This window comes from Lutra lutra, chromosome 5 (genome assembly GCF_902655055.1).
Source record: "Lutra lutra chromosome 5, mLutLut1.2, whole genome shotgun sequence".
Lineage (NCBI taxonomy): Eukaryota > Metazoa > Chordata > Mammalia > Carnivora > Mustelidae > Lutra > Lutra lutra.
The window spans coordinates 22,712,714-22,730,648 of NC_062282.1; the positions used below are offsets into that span (position 1 = coordinate 22,712,714).

The 17,935-nt window shown below is 38.7% G+C and overlaps 1 long non-coding RNA gene and 1 pseudogene across 1 annotated transcript in view; one reads left to right on the forward strand and one right to left on the reverse strand.

Moving 5' to 3' along the window:
• Positions 1–946: 946 nt before the first annotated feature.
• On the reverse strand, positions 947–3,499 carry LOC125100589 (heat shock protein HSP 90-beta-like; annotated as a pseudogene).
• A 4,390-nt stretch (positions 3,500–7,889) lies between these two features.
• The window catches only part of LOC125100590 (uncharacterized), a 48,327-nt gene continuing 38,281 nt past the window's right edge, over positions 7,890–17,935 (forward strand). Inside the window, exons 1-2 of the long non-coding RNA XR_007127604.1 lie at positions 7,890–7,975; positions 9,981–10,084. This is a non-coding gene — a long non-coding RNA (uncharacterized LOC125100590). The remainder of the gene's footprint in view (positions 7,976–9,980; positions 10,085–17,935) is intronic.

Here is a 17,935-nt window from a genome sequence, read left to right on the forward strand (position 1 = left end):
TACTCTACAAAAACTCTCTGTTCTGACTCTACTGAACTTCCTCTCTTTGTTCAAAGGCTCCATGAGTTTTCACAGCTCTGAAAATTGCATCTTCAGTTGCTACTGGCTAAAACATATTCCCCCTGTTCAATAACAAAAAATACAATTCACTCCTCTTTTAGCACTTACATCTTTTCTAAAGTTCGTAATTAACATGGATACATTGTCATTAGAAAGAAAAGTAGGTGGGGGATGGGTTAAATGGGTGGTGGATGTTAAGGAGGGCACTTGTCCTGATGAGCCCTGGGTGTTATGTAAGTGATGAATCACTAAACTCTACTTCTGAAACCAATATTACACTATATGTTAACTAACTAGAATTTAAGTAAGAACTTAAAACAATATTCAATAAATACTAAAATGCCTCAACATTTAAAAAAAAATCCTCAATGCAAAAACATTTAATTTGCTCAACATAAAAAATATTAATGTATCTATATTAAATATTTCATTTCCCATATCAGAATAATTAAACAATAATACCACATGACATTTCCCTTAAGCCAATTTCACTGATTTTTCTCCCTGGCAAGCAAGTGAACAAAATAACAAATGACTTACCTTGATTTAAGCACTTCCTCTTCTACCTTTTGCTGGATGCTGAATAAATTTCTAATAGGCAGCTTCAGGTACTATACCTGCAAAATGCTCTAATGTGTCTGGGAAATTCTTAAATTTAAAGACTCTATCTGCTCATTCCCATAGCCTAAAACTCTTGAACAATGCTTGCTGCATGGGAAGGGCTCATGTAATATTTGTTTAGAGAATGAAAAATGTCAAGTAATTAGGAATTAAACATAATTTTGACTTTTCAATGTTATTTTGAAAATTTCATCAAAATGTCAAAACATAGCTATTCAGATATGCAAATATCCTTGGCCATGTTCTTGCTTAAATTTTTTTTAACTGTATAAAACTGTATCTTCTTTATTTTGCATACTTTAATCTTGGAACAAAATAAACAGGAAAAAAAAAACAACACAATACACATCCAAACCCCTTGTCAAATAATCAGAAGGGATAGGGCTTGAGGGCCTTCTTTCCTGCCTAAAAGACAGGAGGAAGAAAAAAAAAAAAAAAACCCACTAGACATCAGCAGAGGGAACCAGGTGAACAGGGCCACTCCGGGCTGCTGGGGAGTCACGGGGACACTATACAGAGGGCTCAAGGTCTGCACGTAGAACTAATCTGCTTCTTCCATGTGAGAGGCATCCTCATCACCCTCAAGGGGGGGGGGGATCTCATCAGGAACAGCAGCACTGGGTTCCTCTGCTGTCACTTCATCTTCATCAATGCCCAGGCCTAGCTTGATCATGCGGTAGATGCGGTTGGAGTGAGTCTGGGGATCCTCGAGTGAGAAGCCAGAAGAGAGCAGAGCTGTTTCAAACAGCAGCACCACCAGGTCCTTGACAGCCTTGTCGTTCTTGTCCGCCTCTGCCTTCTGCCGCAGCGTCTCCACAATGGGGTGGTCAGGGTTGATCTCCAGGTGCTTCTTGGCCATCATATAGCCCATTGTGGAGTTGTCCCGAAGGGCCTGGGCTTTCATGATCCGCTCCATGTTGGCCGTACAGCCATAGGTCCTAGTCACAATGCAGCAGGGTGAAGACACTAGCCTGTTAGAGATGGTCACCTTCTCAACCTTCTTATCCAAGATTTATTTCATGAGTTTGCAGAGGTTCTCGAACTTGGCCTTGCTCTCCTCCATTTTCTTCTTCTCCTCTTCATCCTCAGGCAGCTCCAGGCCCTCCTTGGTAACTGAGACTAGACTCTTCCCATCAAACTCCTTGAGTTGCTGCACGCAGTACTCGTCAATAGGCTCTGTCATATACACTACCTCGAAGCCCCGCTTTCGCACTCGCTCCACAAAAGCAGAGTTGGCAACCTGCTCTTTGCTCTCACCGGTGATGTAATAGATGGACTTCTGGGTCTCCTTCATGCGGGACACATACTCTGAAAGAGAGGTCATCTCATCCCCAGACTGGGAGGTATGGTAACGCAGCAGCTCAGAAAGGCGGCGCCGGTTAGTAGAGTCCTCATGGATTCCAAGCTTTAGGTTTTTAGAGAAAGCCTCATAGAATTTCTTATAGTTCTCCTTGTCTTCTGTCAGTTCAGAGAAGAGCTCAAGGCACTTCTTCACAATATTTTTGCGAATGACCTTCAAGATTTTGCTCTGCTGGAGCATTTCTCGGGAGATGTTCAGGGGCAGATCCTCAGTCAACCACACCATGGATGAAGTTGAGATACTCTGGTATCAGTTCATCACAGCTGTCCATGATGAACACACGGCGAACGTAGAGTTTGATGTTGTTCTTTTTCTTCTTGTTCTCAAAGAGGTCAAAAGGAGCCCGACGGGGGATGAAAAGCAATGCCCTGAATTCCAGCTGACCTTCTACAGAGAAGTGCTTGACTGCCAAGTGGTCTTCCCAGTCATTAGTAAGGCTCTTGTAAAACTCTCCATATTCCTCCTGAGTAATGTCATCAGGGTTTCTGGTCCAAATGGGCTTGGTCTTGTTTAGTTCTTGATCAATGTATTTCTCTTTAATCTTCTTTGTTTTCTTTTTCTTGTCTTTCCCACTATCATCCTCTTCATCTGAGCCCATATCTTCAATCTTGGGCTTCTCCTCATCATCTTTATCTTCTTCCTCCTTCTCCCCTTTCTCCTCCTCTGCCTCATCATCACTGATTTCTTTCTCTCGTTCCTTCTCCAAATAAAGGGTGATGGGGTAACCTATGAACTGCAAATGCTTCTTCACCACTTCTTTGACCCGTCTCTCCTCTAAATATTCTGTCTGGTCTTCTTTAAGATGGAGAATCACTTTGGTACCCCGGCCAATGGGCTCACCATGGTCTGCTCGCACAGTGAAGGAGCCCCCAGCAGAAGACTCCCAGGCATACTGCTCATCATCATTGTGCTTTGTGATAACCACCACCTTCTCTGCCACCAGGTAGGCAGAATAAAAGCCAACGCCAAATTGTCCAATCATGGAGATGTCTGCACCAGCCTGAAGAGCCTCCATGAATGCTTTAGTTCCGGACTTGGCAATTGTTCCCAAATTATTTATCAGATCGGCTTTGGTCATGCCAATGCCTGTGTCCACTAGAGTCAGGGTGCGTTCCTGGGGGTTGGGGATGATGTCAATTTTCAGCTCTTTACCGCTGTCCAACTTGGAAGGGTCTGTCAAGCTCTCATAGCGGATCTTATCCAAGGCATCAGACGCATTACTGATCAACTCCCGAAGGAAAATTTCCTTGTTAGAATAGAAAGTATTGATGATGAGGGACATAAGCTGGGCAATTTCTGCCTGGAAGGCAAAAGTCTCCACCTCCTCCTCTCCATGGTGCACTTCCTCAGGCATCTTAAAAGAGAAGAGCTGCAAGCACTACAGACCACAGTGGGTAGGGACTACGTCCGGCAACGACTCCGCAACAAGACCGCGCGGGAGTGACTCAAGAGTTCTTGCTTAAATTGTATAAATATTAAGATACAGTTCATTCCAACAGCGTTTTTATTTGCCTATGAATTAGGTACTTTGTTAGTTTCTTGAGGAGCTCAGATGAATAAAGCACTAACTCTTTTTTCAATATGTTTTCAGAGTATGAGTAGGTGATGAAATGATGACTGGTACTATTAACTATATTCTGTATTATTACTATTTAATCACCTACTAAGATATTTAGAGGTGAAATTTAATAATCATGCTGTAGTCTTAATTTATGTGTGTGTGCAAAACAATTTGATACGTTCAAAATATGCACTGTGTTATGGCAATATAGGTAAATTTATGCATAAAAATCATAGGGCATAGTGGTTATTTAGTTAATAATTTTGGATTGATTGAACATATCACTACTATAAATATTCATAAAGTATAAGCCTTTCATTTCAATTGCACACTACATTTTTTAAAAAATGAGAACAGCACTTCAACACAACAAAAAAGAGTGAATAGATGGGATTATGTAGACTTGACCAAATTTCCTTTTTTTTTTTTTTTTTTTTTGAAGTAGCCTCAGTATCCAACGTGGGGCTTGAACTCATGACCCTGAAATGGAGTCACTTGGTCTACTAAATGAGCCAGCCAGGTGTTCCCCCCAACACATACTTCCCCATTTTAGGTACTTAAAAATATGTAACTATAAATTCCCTATATGCCCTATTAAACATTACAATTCAAATCTGAGACTTACAACAATATAAAATGTTAGTAAAATCAGTTTGTCAAAGTGATATTAATTTATGTAAGATTTCTTAAGAAATTGGGACACCTGGGTGGTTCAGTCCGTTAAGTGTCTGCCTTTGGCTCAGGTCATCATCCCAGGGTCCTGGGATCAAGTTCCCTTAGGGCTTCCTGCTCAGCGGGGAGTCTGCTTCTACCTCTCCTTCTGTCCCTCCACCCCGTCATTCATGCACTCTTTCTCTCCCTCCCTCTCTCAAATAAATAAAATCTTTTAAAAAAATTCTTAAGAAATTGACTAATGCAAAAACTATAAAGTAATGTAGGTCCATGGCATTTATTTTTCATACTTCAGATGGGGAAACCCACCCAATGGGGATCTACAGTGCCACACAGTGCCTACTCTGATTGCATCTCATGACCCTTGTTTTCCCTTTCTCCATTAAAACACTTAGTTCCTAATAGTAATTTTTCAGAGTTCTGATGGCTGACCTCTGCATTATAATTTGATGAAAATAATTTTTGAAAGGCTAGTATTTCAGGATATTTTTGTAAATTCCCTAAACAGTTTCTCTTATATTACCATGATTATTAGTTTCATAATGTTGCCATAAATTAACACAAATTTAGGGGTTTAAAGCAGTACAGGCATGATTTCACAGTTCTGTAGATCTGATGTTTAGTTGATCTGGGTCTCAGAAAGCCAACATCAAGTGTTCCCAGGGCTGTGTTCATTTCTGCAGGCTCAAGCAGAAAATTCACTGTCAAGCTTATGCACATTTTTTCTAGGATTCATTTCCTTGTAGTTGCAAGCTAAGATCCCTGTTTCCTTTTTGGCTGTTGGCTAGAAATTAGGGATCCTTCTTAGCCTCCAGAGATCTCCTTGACAGTTGGTCCCATTCCTTTATATTCAAATCAGGAAGAGTGGGTCAGGTTACTTTCATTCCTCAAATATCACCAGCCTCATGTCTTTGACCAACTATTCTGTCTTCTTCTTTGACTTTTAAGGACCCGTGTGATTATATCGGGCCCAATCATATAATCCAGAATTATCTCCCTAATATCAATCAAGGGGTTAGTAATTTTAATTCCATGTGCAAAGTCTCTTTCCAGCATTAGTTATAATAGCGCCTCACCAAATAATCGAGAATAGAAAAGGTTGGGGAGACATTTTTACAATCCTGTCATTGATGACTTTTTTTTTCTCTTTATGGAAAACATATTGAATAAATTAGTTATAAATAATGAGTATTTTTGGAACGTATTATTCTATGATGGTGCACTATCTTAAAGAAAGACTGCAAACGAAGGAAAACATTAAAGAAATTCTTCATTACAAGTCTCTCTCATACTTGACCTTTCTCTTAGGCATTTTTTTTTTTGGCTGTATTGTTATAAATTGCTATTAAAAATATAGCTCCTGACCAATGCCATCAAAGGTCCAATTGTGGGCGCCTGGGTGGCTCAGTGGGTTAAGCCGCTGCCTTCGGCTCAGGTCATGATCCCAGGTCCTGGGTTCGAGCCCCACATCGGGCTTTCTGCTCGGCGGGGAGCCTGCTTCCTCCTCTCTCTCTGCCTGCCTCTCTGCTTACTTGTGATTTCTCTCTGTCAAATAAATAAATAAAATCTTTAAAAAAAAAAAAAAGTCCAATTGCATTCTGTCTTCCTGCTCTGCCATGTTTATTTAGCATGTGGGTTCTATTCTCCTATTCATAGAATGGCTGAGAGCTTTGGACAACCTGCCTTTATTCCAATCATAAAGAAGGGAAAAGACTAGGAAAAAAAAAAAAGATAAAGTGCCTAAGTCCAAAAGCATAAGTGCATGCCTGTGGAATCTGGTCATTCCTTAAAATATTCCCAACAACTCCACTCAGTCACTTATTTTCATTTCATTATTGGAACCATACTACATTGCTTTCCCTAGATAAAAAATTACTCAGAAAATAGTGGGGTTGAATAGACTGGGATGGTAAATGTCACTGGGTCTGACATATTATCATCAGACAGAAGAACACATAGTTTACATCTGAGTATTTTTTGTCTCCCACTTAATAGAGAAAATAATGGAAATTGAATTTCTTTGACTGAACTGTGCCTTGGTGTCCTGAAATTTTCATTTTGTTTGGATCAAAGGAATCAACAGTCACTAATCTTGAGATGGGGAATTCAGTTTTAATTTGTAAATTCTAGATCATATATCAATAGCTCATGTTTTAAATTGTTAAGCATTCTGAAAAATTATTGAAATTTTTAATGTTAACTTTATGTGATTTAGCCAAATGTCTCAAAAGTGTTGAGCTTTTAGGCTTTACATATTATGAAATGTAGAATGGTAAGAATGCACAATCTTTTGTTTTATTTTAAATCATACTTTTGTATATCTCAAATCAAGCTTTTAACTTGACTTCCTGTTTCTGTTATGTTCAGTATCTCTCCTAAAATTAGGATTAAGTTAAATTTGAACTAAAATATCATAATCTATATAATATTTACACATTTGACTTTTGTGGCTTGTGACTATTATTCAAAAATAGCAATTCTATAACAGGCACCATCTAAAAACAACATTTAAAAGCACAGTATTTTCTACTTTTGATGCTCTTAGTCATTGAATTTAAAAAAAAAAAAAAAAAGCCCATATCAATGAATGTTAATAAGAAGACTTTGTAATGTGACCAGAAAATCAACAATGTGTTTTTACTTCATTGTTCCCTGTCTGGGTGGCATAGTGTAGATGATGGGTAATAAAAAAAAATGAGATTCAAAGCAATTATTTCCCAAACTGTTTGGTACTGGAATTATTGTAGTCTTTGGTCTGAACCAAGTGAACTTACTATTATATAAAATAGGAAAGTCAAAATACATTACAGTAATCCTTGAATCTCAAGGGTAAATCACTTAGCTGTAGTAATTTAAAGTCCTTGAGTATTTATTATAAAGTATACTGCACAATATGAATATACAACTGGCTATATATCCCCCAATAACACATTGATATTCAGCTATTTCAGTAATGAAATAGATCTCAGCATAGGACTGTACTATGATAGAAGCAATCATTCTTAGTGAGGTATGTATTTAAGTCGGCATACCAACTTGTGAGAAACTTACTAAGTACTTCGGTTTTAAAACTTCCCTGTTTAATACGTTAAAACATTGTTTGCAGTATACCAAGGGCATTTTATTCTAAAGGCTTTTCATCATAAAATATTTTCAGTGAAACATTTGCTATCATGCAAAAGTACTAGCAGTTAATACACTTAAGAATTTAAAAATTTGTCAGAGTCAGATGTGAAATTGCCTTAGAAAGAGACATCTAAGAGTAGACTAATGTTCCAATAATGCAATAATACTTTTATATACAGATAAAACACCGTTTTTAAAACAACTTAAAACAAAACAAAACAGGACATTGATAAGAAGAATTTAGCTAGTATAGATTTCAAATTTGAGAAGGATGATTATAGGCTGACAGCGCCAAGTGAAACATTTGTACACTAAAGAAATTGGAGGAGTTTTCCTGCTCTGGAAATTTCCTTCTTCAGAAACCCCAATAGCCTCTCAGAACAAAAGGTCTAGAAGGTCACCAGGACATACCCATTCTAATGCAGACTAGGGGAAGGAAACAATAGCCCTGTAGGAAGTATCTCCACTCAGATTGTTAGTTAATAAACTCCTGGATGCTCCTGGGCTGTAATCTGAAACGGGCCCCTTAAAGCAGTGGCCAGGGAGAGACTGAAGAAAGTTGGAGGCCACTCCAGGTCGGTTAGGTGGCAGTTTTAAGAAGCACAGAGAACTTACACATGAGACTTGTCTTGGGTGGCAAGATTAACAGATCCCAGGCCCTCCTCCCTTCCACTAAACCTTAAAAGTTTATATAGAGGTCATAACTGAGTTCAGTAACATATACCATGAAGGTGTTCTCAACACCATATCTATCTCAAAGCTTTATTCTTGGAGCAGCCTCTGGGTGCAGAAAAGGCAAGGAGAACCCCCATTCCAAGGACCAGAAAAGGGGTAGAGAGCCTGACTGCCCCGTATCCAGCTCATAGGTCAGCGGGCAGCCATATCTCAATGATGTCCTTCAACATAGATCCTCCTCCTTTATCTCCACCACAACACAGAAACCTAAATATGAATGAATAATAACACTGCTGGACTTAAGACATTTGAAGGCCAGTTTTAAGGTCCTCATATAATAGGTGAAGCTCTATGTCATTTGAAGGTAGAACCTCACTGATTAAATATATAAAGCTGTATATTTTAAATCCTAAGGAAATTACTAAAAATACATGAAAGATGTATAAGTAATAAGTCAATGGAGGAGGTAAAATGATATAATAGGTAATGTTCATTTAAGACCAAAAAAGGAAGAGCAAGAGTATGCAAAGATTAGACAAAATGATTACAAAGCAGCTAGTAATTTGGTATATTTTTAATCCAACTACATTCTTAGGCACATTAACTATGAATAGCTTAAATACAACTTTCTTAGGACTGCAATTATCAGATTGGATCAAATAAAATCCAGTTCTATATTGTCTATAAGAAATACAGTTTATATATGATAAAGTTAGGTTAAAAGTAAAAAAGGATAGAGAAAACATACTGTGCAAACACTAACCCAGAAGAAGTTGGAGTAGCTATATTAATATCAGAAAAAGCAAGCTTCACAGTCAAATATATATATAATCAGGATTAAAAGATGCAACATTACATCATGATCAAATGTCAGTTCCTGAAGAAGACATCATAACCCTAAATGTCTATGTGCTTAATAACAGAGCATCAAAATAAAGACGCAAAAAATGGATGTTGGTATAATGAACAGGACAATATAAATTTAAAATTGGAGACTCCAACAATCTTTTCTCAGCTATTGATAGAACAAATAGAAAAATCAATAAGAGTTTAGAAGATTTGAATATTACCAACCAAATAGACCTAGCTGACATTTATACAATAGCCCACCCAACAACAGCAGAACATTCTTCTCAAAGACATATTGAACATCCATCAGGATATACCACATAATAGGCCATTAAAACAAACACTCACCCAGGTTAAAAGAATAGAAATCATGGAAACTATATTCTAATAGCATTATGAAATTTAATAACATTATAGAATTTAATAATAAATCAAAAATGTATCTGAAAAGTCCTCAAATAATTGGAAATTAAATATCTCAATTTTTAAATTTTTGAATTCAATACAAGTAAAAATACAACATATAACAATATGTGGGATATAAATACAGTAGTGCTTTCAGGATAATTTATCATTAAATATTTATAGTAGAAAAGAAAAAGGGGCATCTGGGTGGCTTGGTCTATTAAGCTTCCAACTCAGGTCATGATCTCAGCATTGTGAGATTCAGCCCTGCTTTGAGCTCTGTGCTGGGCATGGAGTCAGAAAGTTCCAGATCAATAATCTAATGTTCTATTTTAAGAAATTTAAAGAAAAATAAGCAAATTAAATCCAAAGCAATTAGAAACAAGGAAAGAATAAAGGCTAGAGAAGAAATTAAAGAAATTGAAAGAAAAAAATAGACAATATCAATGCAAGTAAAAGGTTACTTTTTGAAAAGTTCAATAAAATCGATAAACTTACAATTACAGTATTTACAATTACAATTACAGTACAACAACAACAACAACAAAAGAATTTCCAGTAAAAAGAATGAAATGTTGCCAATATCAAGAATGGGAAATAAAAGGACAACAGTACCAACATTAGCTCTAAGCTGAATCCATCATCTTCCAGGAATCTGCCCTACGGACAGCCTGTGATCTCAGTGCCATCACAGAAATGGATTTCAGAGTGATGGATTAGAAGCCTTCAAACAAGTCCATTCCTGGGAGTTGGAGGTAAGTGAAGAAAATCCTCCTGGCCACATCTTCAAAAGTCTCCATGTTAGATAAGCAAAAGGAGGATGGGCCTGTTCTAGAGTAGAGGAGATAAGAAAAACATAACTACCAAATCCAATCTGTGGTGTTTTATCAGATCTGGGATGAAATACTAGCAAGTGCAAATATTTATGAAAGATACCCAGTTGGTTATTTGGAGCAAATTGGTATACTGACTGCATGACATACATAATAAAGAACATCTTTGTATATCAAAGTTAAATTTCCTGAGTGTAATCATTTTACTGCAGTGGGATTGAATGTCTTTTATAAAAAGGAAATGCCTGCTAAAATATTTAAGCGTGAAGTATCAGAAACTTAGTCCCAAATAATAAGTATATAATTCAAAATGTGTATTGTTGTATGTGGATATGTTTAGGTAGATAGAGATAAGGGATATATATAGCAAATAATGAAATTTGGACACTCTAGGTAAAGGATATAAGAGTGTAAACTTTCAATTTCTGAAAGTCCTATATTTTTATACTAAAATTTGACTTAAAAATAAAGTTGTATACAATAATTTCTTATAGGCCACAGTTTAAGAAAAAAAAAAGTCAACCTACTTCAGAATCCTTTAAATTATTTTTGGTTATTGTAGTGCTTGAGTGCCTTAGCCACTCTGTATCTCAAATCTTCACCTTCCGTCTGCATCTCATCCAAATTACAGGTGAAAGTCTTAGTAATTTTTTTTGTGGTTTTATTTTATTTTTTTTTTTTAGTTATTTTTTATTTTTTCAGCATAACAGTATTCATTATTTTTGCACCACACCCAGTGCTCCATGCAATCCGTGCCCTCTATAATACCCACCACCTGGTGCCCCCAACCTCCCACCCCCCACCCCTTCAAAATTCTCAGATCGTTTTTCAGAGTCCATAGTCTCTCATGGTTCACCTCCCCTTCCAATTTCCCTCAACTCCCTTCTCCTCTCCATCTCCCCTTGTCCTCCATGCTATTTGTTATGCTCCACAAATAAGTGAAACCATATGATAATTGACTCTCTCTGCTTGACTTATTTCACTTAGCATAATCTCTTCCAGTCCCGTCCATGTTGCTACAAAACTTGGGTATTCATCCTTTATTTTTTCTTTTCTTTTTTTTTTTTTTTTTACAGCTTTATAAACATATATTTATATCCCCAGGGGTACAGGTCTGCGAATCGCCAGGTTTACACACTTCACAGCACTCACCATAGCACATACCCTCCCCAATATCCATAACCCCACACCCCTCTCCCAACCCCCTCCCCCCATCAACCCTCAGTTTGTTTTGTGAGATTAAGAGTCACTTATGGTTTGTCTCCCTCCCAATCCCATCTTGTTTCATTTACTCTTCTCCTACCCCCTCAACCCCCCATGTTGCATCTCCTCTCCCTCATATCAGGGAGATCATATGATAGTTGTCTTTCTCCGATTGACTTATTTCGCTAAGCATGATACCCTCTAGTTCCATCCACGTCGTCGCAAATGGCAAGATTTCATTTCTTTTGATGGCTGCATAGTATTCCATTGTGTATATATACCACATCTTCTTTATCCATTCGTCTGTAGATGGACATCTAGGTTCTTTCCATAGTTTGGCTATTGTAGACATGGCTGCTATAAACATTCGGGTGCACGTGCCCCTTCGGATCACTACGTTTGTATCTTTAGGGTAAATACCCAGCAGTGCAATTGCTGGGTCATAGGGTAGTTCTATTTTCAACATTTTGAGGAACCTCCATGCTGTTTTCCAGAGTGGTTGCACCAGCTTGCATTCCCACCAACAGTGTAGGAGGGTTCCCCTTTCTCCGCATCCTCGCCAGCATCTGTCATTTCCTGACTTGTGAATTTTAGCCATTCTGACTGGTGTGAGGTGATATCTCATGGTGGTTTTGATTTGTATTTCCCTGATGCCGAGTGATATGGAGCACTTTTTCATGTGTCTGTTGGCCATCTGGATGTCTTCTTTGCAGAAATGTCTGTTCATGTCCTCTGCCCATTTCTTGATTGGATTATTTGTTCTTTGGGTGTTGAGTTTGCTAAGTTCTTTATAGATTTTGGACACTAGCCCTTTATCTGATATGTCATTTGCAAATATGTTCTCCCATTCTGTCAGTTGTCTTTTGGTTTTGTTAACTGTTTCCTTTGCTGTGCAAAAGCTTTTGATCTTGATAAAATCCCAAAAGTTCATTTTTGCCCTTGCTTCCCTTGCCTTTGGTGATATTCCTAGGAAGATGTTGCTGCGGCTGACGTCGAAGAGGTTGCTGCCTGTGTTCTCCTCGAGGATTTTGATGGATTCCTTTCTCACATTGAGATCCTTCATCCATTTTGAGTCTATTTTCGTGTGTGGTGTAAGGAAATGATCCATCTTCATTTTTCTGCATGTGGCTGTCCAATTTTCCCAACACCATTTATTGAAGAGGCTGTCTTTTTTCCATTGGACATTCTTTCCTGCTTTGTTGAAGATGAGTTGACCATAGAGTTGAGGGTCCATTTCTGGGCTCTCTATTCTGTTCCATTGATCTATGTGTCTGTTTTTGTGCCAGTACCATGCTGTCTTGATGAAGACAGCTTTGTAATAGAGCTTAAAGTCCGGAATTGTGATGCCACCAACTTTGGCTTTCTTTTTCAATATTCCTTTGGCTATTCGAGGTCTTTTCTGGTTCCATATAAATTTTAGGATTATTTGTTCCATTTCTTTGAAAAAAAATGGATGGTACTTTGATAGGAATTGCATTAAATGTGTAGATTGCTTTAGGTAGCATAGACATTTTCACAATATTTATTCTTCCAATCCAGGAGCATGGAACATTTTTCCATTTCTTTGTGTCTTCCTCAATTTCTTTCATGTGTATTTTATAGTTTTCTGAGTATAGATTCTTAGTCTCTTTGGTTAGGTTTATTCCTAGGTATCTTATGGTTTTGGGTGCAATTGTAAATGGGATGGACTCCTTAATTTCTCTTTCTTCTGTCTTGTTGTTGGTGTAGAGAAATGCAACTGATTTCTGTGCATTGATTTTATATCCTGACACTTTACTGAATTCCTGTACAAGTTCTAGCAGTTTTGGAGTGGAGTCTTTGGGGTTTTCCACATATAGTATCATATCATCTGCAAAGAGTGATAGTTTGACTTCTTCTTTGCCGATTTGGATGCCTTTAATTTCCTTTTGTTGTCTGATTGCTGAGGCTAGGACTTCTAGTACTATGTTGAATAGCAGTGGTGATAACGGACATCCCTGCCGTGTTCCTGACCTTAGCGGAAAAGCTTTCAGTTTTTCTCCATTGAGAATGATATTTGCGGTGGGTTTTTCATAGATGGCTTTGATAATATTGAGGTATGTGCCGTCTATCCCTACACTTTGAAGAGTTTTGATCAGGAAGGGATGCTGTACTTTGTCAAATGCTTTTTCAGCATCTATGGAGAGTATCATATGGTTCTTGTTCTTTCTTTTATTAATGTGTTGTATCACATTGATTGATTTGCGGATGTTGAACCAACCTTGCAGCCCTGGAATAAATCCCACTTGCTCGTGGTGAATAATCCTTTTAATGTACTGTTGAATCCTATTGGCTAGTATTTTGGCGAGAATTTTTGCATCTGTGTTCATCAAGGATATTGGTCTGTAGTTCTCTTTTTTGTTGGGATCCTTGTCTGGTTTTGGGATCAAGGTGATGCTGGCCTCATAAAATGAGTTTGGAAGTTTTCCTTCTATTTCTATTTTTTGGAACAGTTTCAGGAGAATAGGAATTAGTTCTTCTTTAAATGTTTGATAGAATTCCCCCGGGAAGCCGTCTGGCCCTGGGCTTTTGTTTGTTTGGAGATTTTTGATGACTGTTTCAGTCTCCTTACTGGTTATGGGTCTGTTCAGGCTTTCTATTTCTTCCTGGTTCAGTTGTGGTAGTTTATATGTCTCTAGGAATGCATCCATTTCTTCCAGATTTTCAAATTTGTTGGCGTAGAGTTGCTCATAGTATGTTCTTATAATTGTCTGTATTTCTTTGGTGTTCGTTGTGATCTCTCCTCTTTCATTCATGATTTTATTTATTTGGGTCCTTTCTCTTTTCTTTTTGATAAGTCTGGCCAGGGGTTTATCAATCTTATTAATTCTTTCAAAGAACTAGCTCCTAGTTTCGTTGATTTGTTCTATTGTTTTTTTGGTTTCTATTTCATTGATTTCTGCTCTAATCTTTATGATTTCTCTCTCCTGCTGGGTTTAGGGTTTCTTTCTTGTTCTTTCTCCAGCTCCTTTAGGTGTAGGGTTAGGTTGTGTACCTGAGACCTTTCTTGTTTCTTGAGAAAGGCTTGTACCGCTATATATTTTCCTCTCAGGACTGCCTTTGTTGTGTCCCACAGATTCTGAACCGTTGTGTTTTTATTATCATTTGTTTCCATAAATTTTTTCAATTCTTCTTTAATTTCCTGGTTGACCCATTCATTCTTTAGAAGGATGCTGTTTAGTCTCCATGTTATTGGGTTCTTTCCGAATTTCCTCTTGTTATTGAGTTCTAGCTTTAGAGCATTGTGGTCTGAAAATATGCAGGGAATGATCCCAATCTTTTGATACTGGTTGAGACTTGATTTAGGACCAAGAATGTGATCTATTCTGGAGAATGTTCCATGTGCACTAGAGAAGAATGTGTATTCTGTTGCTTTGGGATGAAATGTTCTGAATATATCTGTGATGTTCATCTGGTCCAGTGTGTCATTTAAGGCCTTGATTTCCTTGTTGATCTTTTGCTTGGATGATCTGTCCATTTCAGTGAGGGGAGTGTTAAAATCCCCTACTATGATTGTATTCTTGTCGATGTGTTTCTTTGATTTTGTTATTAATTGGTTTATATAGTTGGCTGCTCCCACGTTAGGGGCATAGATATTTAAAATTGTTACATCTTCTTGTTGGACAGTTCCTTTGAGTATGATATAGTGTCCTTCCTCATCTCTTATTATAGTCTTTGGCTTAAAATCTAATTGATCTGATATAAGGATTGCCACTCCTGCTTTCTTCTGATGTCCATTAGCATGGTAAATTCTTTTCCACCCCCTCACTTTAAACCTGGAGGTGTCTTCGGGTGTAAGATGAGTTTCTTGTAGGCAACATATAGATGGGTTTTGTTTTTTTATCCATTCTGGTACCCTCTGTCTTTTGATTGGGGCATTTAGCCCATTAACATTCAGGGTAAGTATTGAGAGATATGAATTTAGTGCCATTGTATTGCCTGTAAGGTGACTGTTCTTGTATATTGTCTCTGTTTCTTTCTGATCTACTACTTTTAGGGTCTCTCTTTGCTTAGAGGACCCCTTTCAATATTTCCTATAGAGCTGGTTTGGTATTTGCAAATTCTTTCAGTTTTTGTTTGTCCTGGAAGCTTTTAATCTCTCCTTCTATTTTCAATGATAGCCTAGCTGGATATAGTATTCTTGGCTGCATGTTTTTCTCATTTAGTACTCTGAATATATCATGCCAGCTCTGTCTGGCCTGCCAGGTCTCTGTGGATAAGTCTGCTGCCAATCGAATATTTTTACCATTGTACGTTACAGACTTCTTTTCCCGGGCTGCTTTCAGGATCTTTTCTTTGTCACTAAGACTTGTAAATTTTACTATTAGGTGACAGGGTGTGGACCTATTCTTATTGATTTTGAGCGGGGTTCTCTGAACCTCCTGAATTTTGATGCTTGTTCCCTTTGCCATATTGGGGAAATTCTCTCCAATAATTCTCTCCAATATACCTTCTGCTCCCCTGTCTGTTTCCTCTTCTTCTGGAATCCCAATTATTCTAATGTTGTTTCGTCTTATGGTGTCACTTATCTCTCGAATTCTCCCCTCGTGGTCCAGTAGCTGTTTGTCCCTCTTTTGCTCAGCTTCTTTATTCTCTGTCATTTGGTCTTCTATATCGCTAATTCTTTCTTCTGCCTCATTTATCCTAGCAGTGAGAGCCTCCATTTTTTATTGCACCTCATTAATAGCTTTTTTGATTTCAACTTGGTTAGATTTTAGTTCTCTTATTTCTCCAGAAAGGGCTTTTATATCTCCCGAGAGGGTTGCTTTAATATCTTCCATGCCTTTTTCAAGCCCGACTAGAACCTTGAGAATCGTCATTCTGAACTCTATATCTGACATATTACCAATGTCTGTATTGATTAGGTCCCTAGCCTTTGGTACTGCCTCTTGTTCTTTTTTTTTTGTTGTGAATTTTTCCGCCTTGTCATTTTGTCCAGATAAGAGTTTATGAAGGAGCAAGTAAAATACTAAAAGGGTGGCAACAACCCCAGGAAAATATGCTTTAGCCAAATCAGAAGAGATCCCGAATCGTGAGGGGAGAGAAAGGGGATAAAAAGGGTTTCAGAGGGGCGCCTGGGTGGCTCAGTGGGTTAAGCCACTGCCTTCGGCTCAGTTCGTGATCCCAGGTCCTGGGTTCGAGCCCCGCATCGGGCTTTCTGCTCAGCGGGGAGCCTGCTTCCTCCTCTCTCTCTGCCTGCCTCTCTGCCTACTTGTGATTTCTCTCTGTCAAATAAATAAATTAAAAAAAAGGGGTTCAGAAAGAAAAAAAAAAGAAACTATTAAAAAGAAGAAAGCTGATAAAGAAAAAATATAAAAAGAGGAAAAATATATATATATATTAGATAAACTATTTAAAAAACGTTAAAAAAGAAAACGGTAAAAGTTAAAAAAATTTAGCAGAAGAAGAGAAAAAGAAAAAAAAAATTGAAAAAGAAAAAAAAAATTAAATTAACTGCAAGGCTAAAAAATCATGGGGAAAAAGCCATGAGTTCCATGCTTTGCTTTCTTCTCCTCTGGAATTCCGCCGCTCTCCTTTGTATTGAAACTGCACTCCTTGGTAGGTGAACTTGGTCCTGGCTGGGTTTCCCATTGATCTTCTGGGGGAGGGGCCTGTTGTAGTGATTCTCAAGTGTCTTTGCCCCAGGCGGAGTTGAACCGCCTTTACCCAGGGCCGTGCTGAGTAATCCGCTCGGGTTTGCTTTCGGGAGCTTTTGTTCCCTGAGCGCTTTCCGTAGAGTCCGGAGGACGGGAGTGAAGATGGCGGCCTCCCGGTCTCTGGCCCGGAGGAGCCGAGAGCCCGGGGCCCCACTCCTCAGTGCGCCCTCAGAGAACAGCACCCAATGACTCCCGCCACCCTGCCTCCCGCCGCACTCCGAGCTGACCGAGCCTGCGACCGGTTCAAGGTAACCCCAAGCTGAGAGTCACTCCTCGGCTCTGTCTCTGTAGCCGGCTTCCCCGTTCTAATACCGGTAAGCTCTGCGACACGCAGACACCCCCGATCCTTCTGCGACCCTGCGGGACCTGAGGCCATGCTGACCCCGCCTGGGCTTCCAGTTAAGCCTCTGGAGCGATGTCCCTCAGCGGAACAGGCTTTTAAAAGTCCTGATTTTGCTCCGTTGCTCCGCCGCTCGCCGGGAGCCGGCCCCACCCCTCGCGGTCTATCTTCCCGTCGCTTTGGATTCACTTCTCCGCCAGTCCTACCTTTCAGATAGTGGTTGATTTTCTGTTTCTAGAATTGCTGTTCTTCTTCTCTTCAATCTCCCGTTGGATTTGTAGGTGTTTGCAATCTTTAGATAAGCTATTTAGCTGATCTCCTGCTACCCGAAGTAGTCTCAGCTGCTACTTCTCCGCCATCTTGACTCCTCCCCAAAAGTCTTAGTAATTTTGATACTACCTGATGGTCTTATTGCATTTAGTTGGGGGTAAAATCCAGTTCCAAAATTCCACCCTGAATATTAGCATTCTAAATATCAACTGGTAGCATAGTCTTTCTAGAAAGCTGAGCCTGAGCCTCAGAAAGTAGCATTCAATTCTAGGAAGAAGTGAGGGG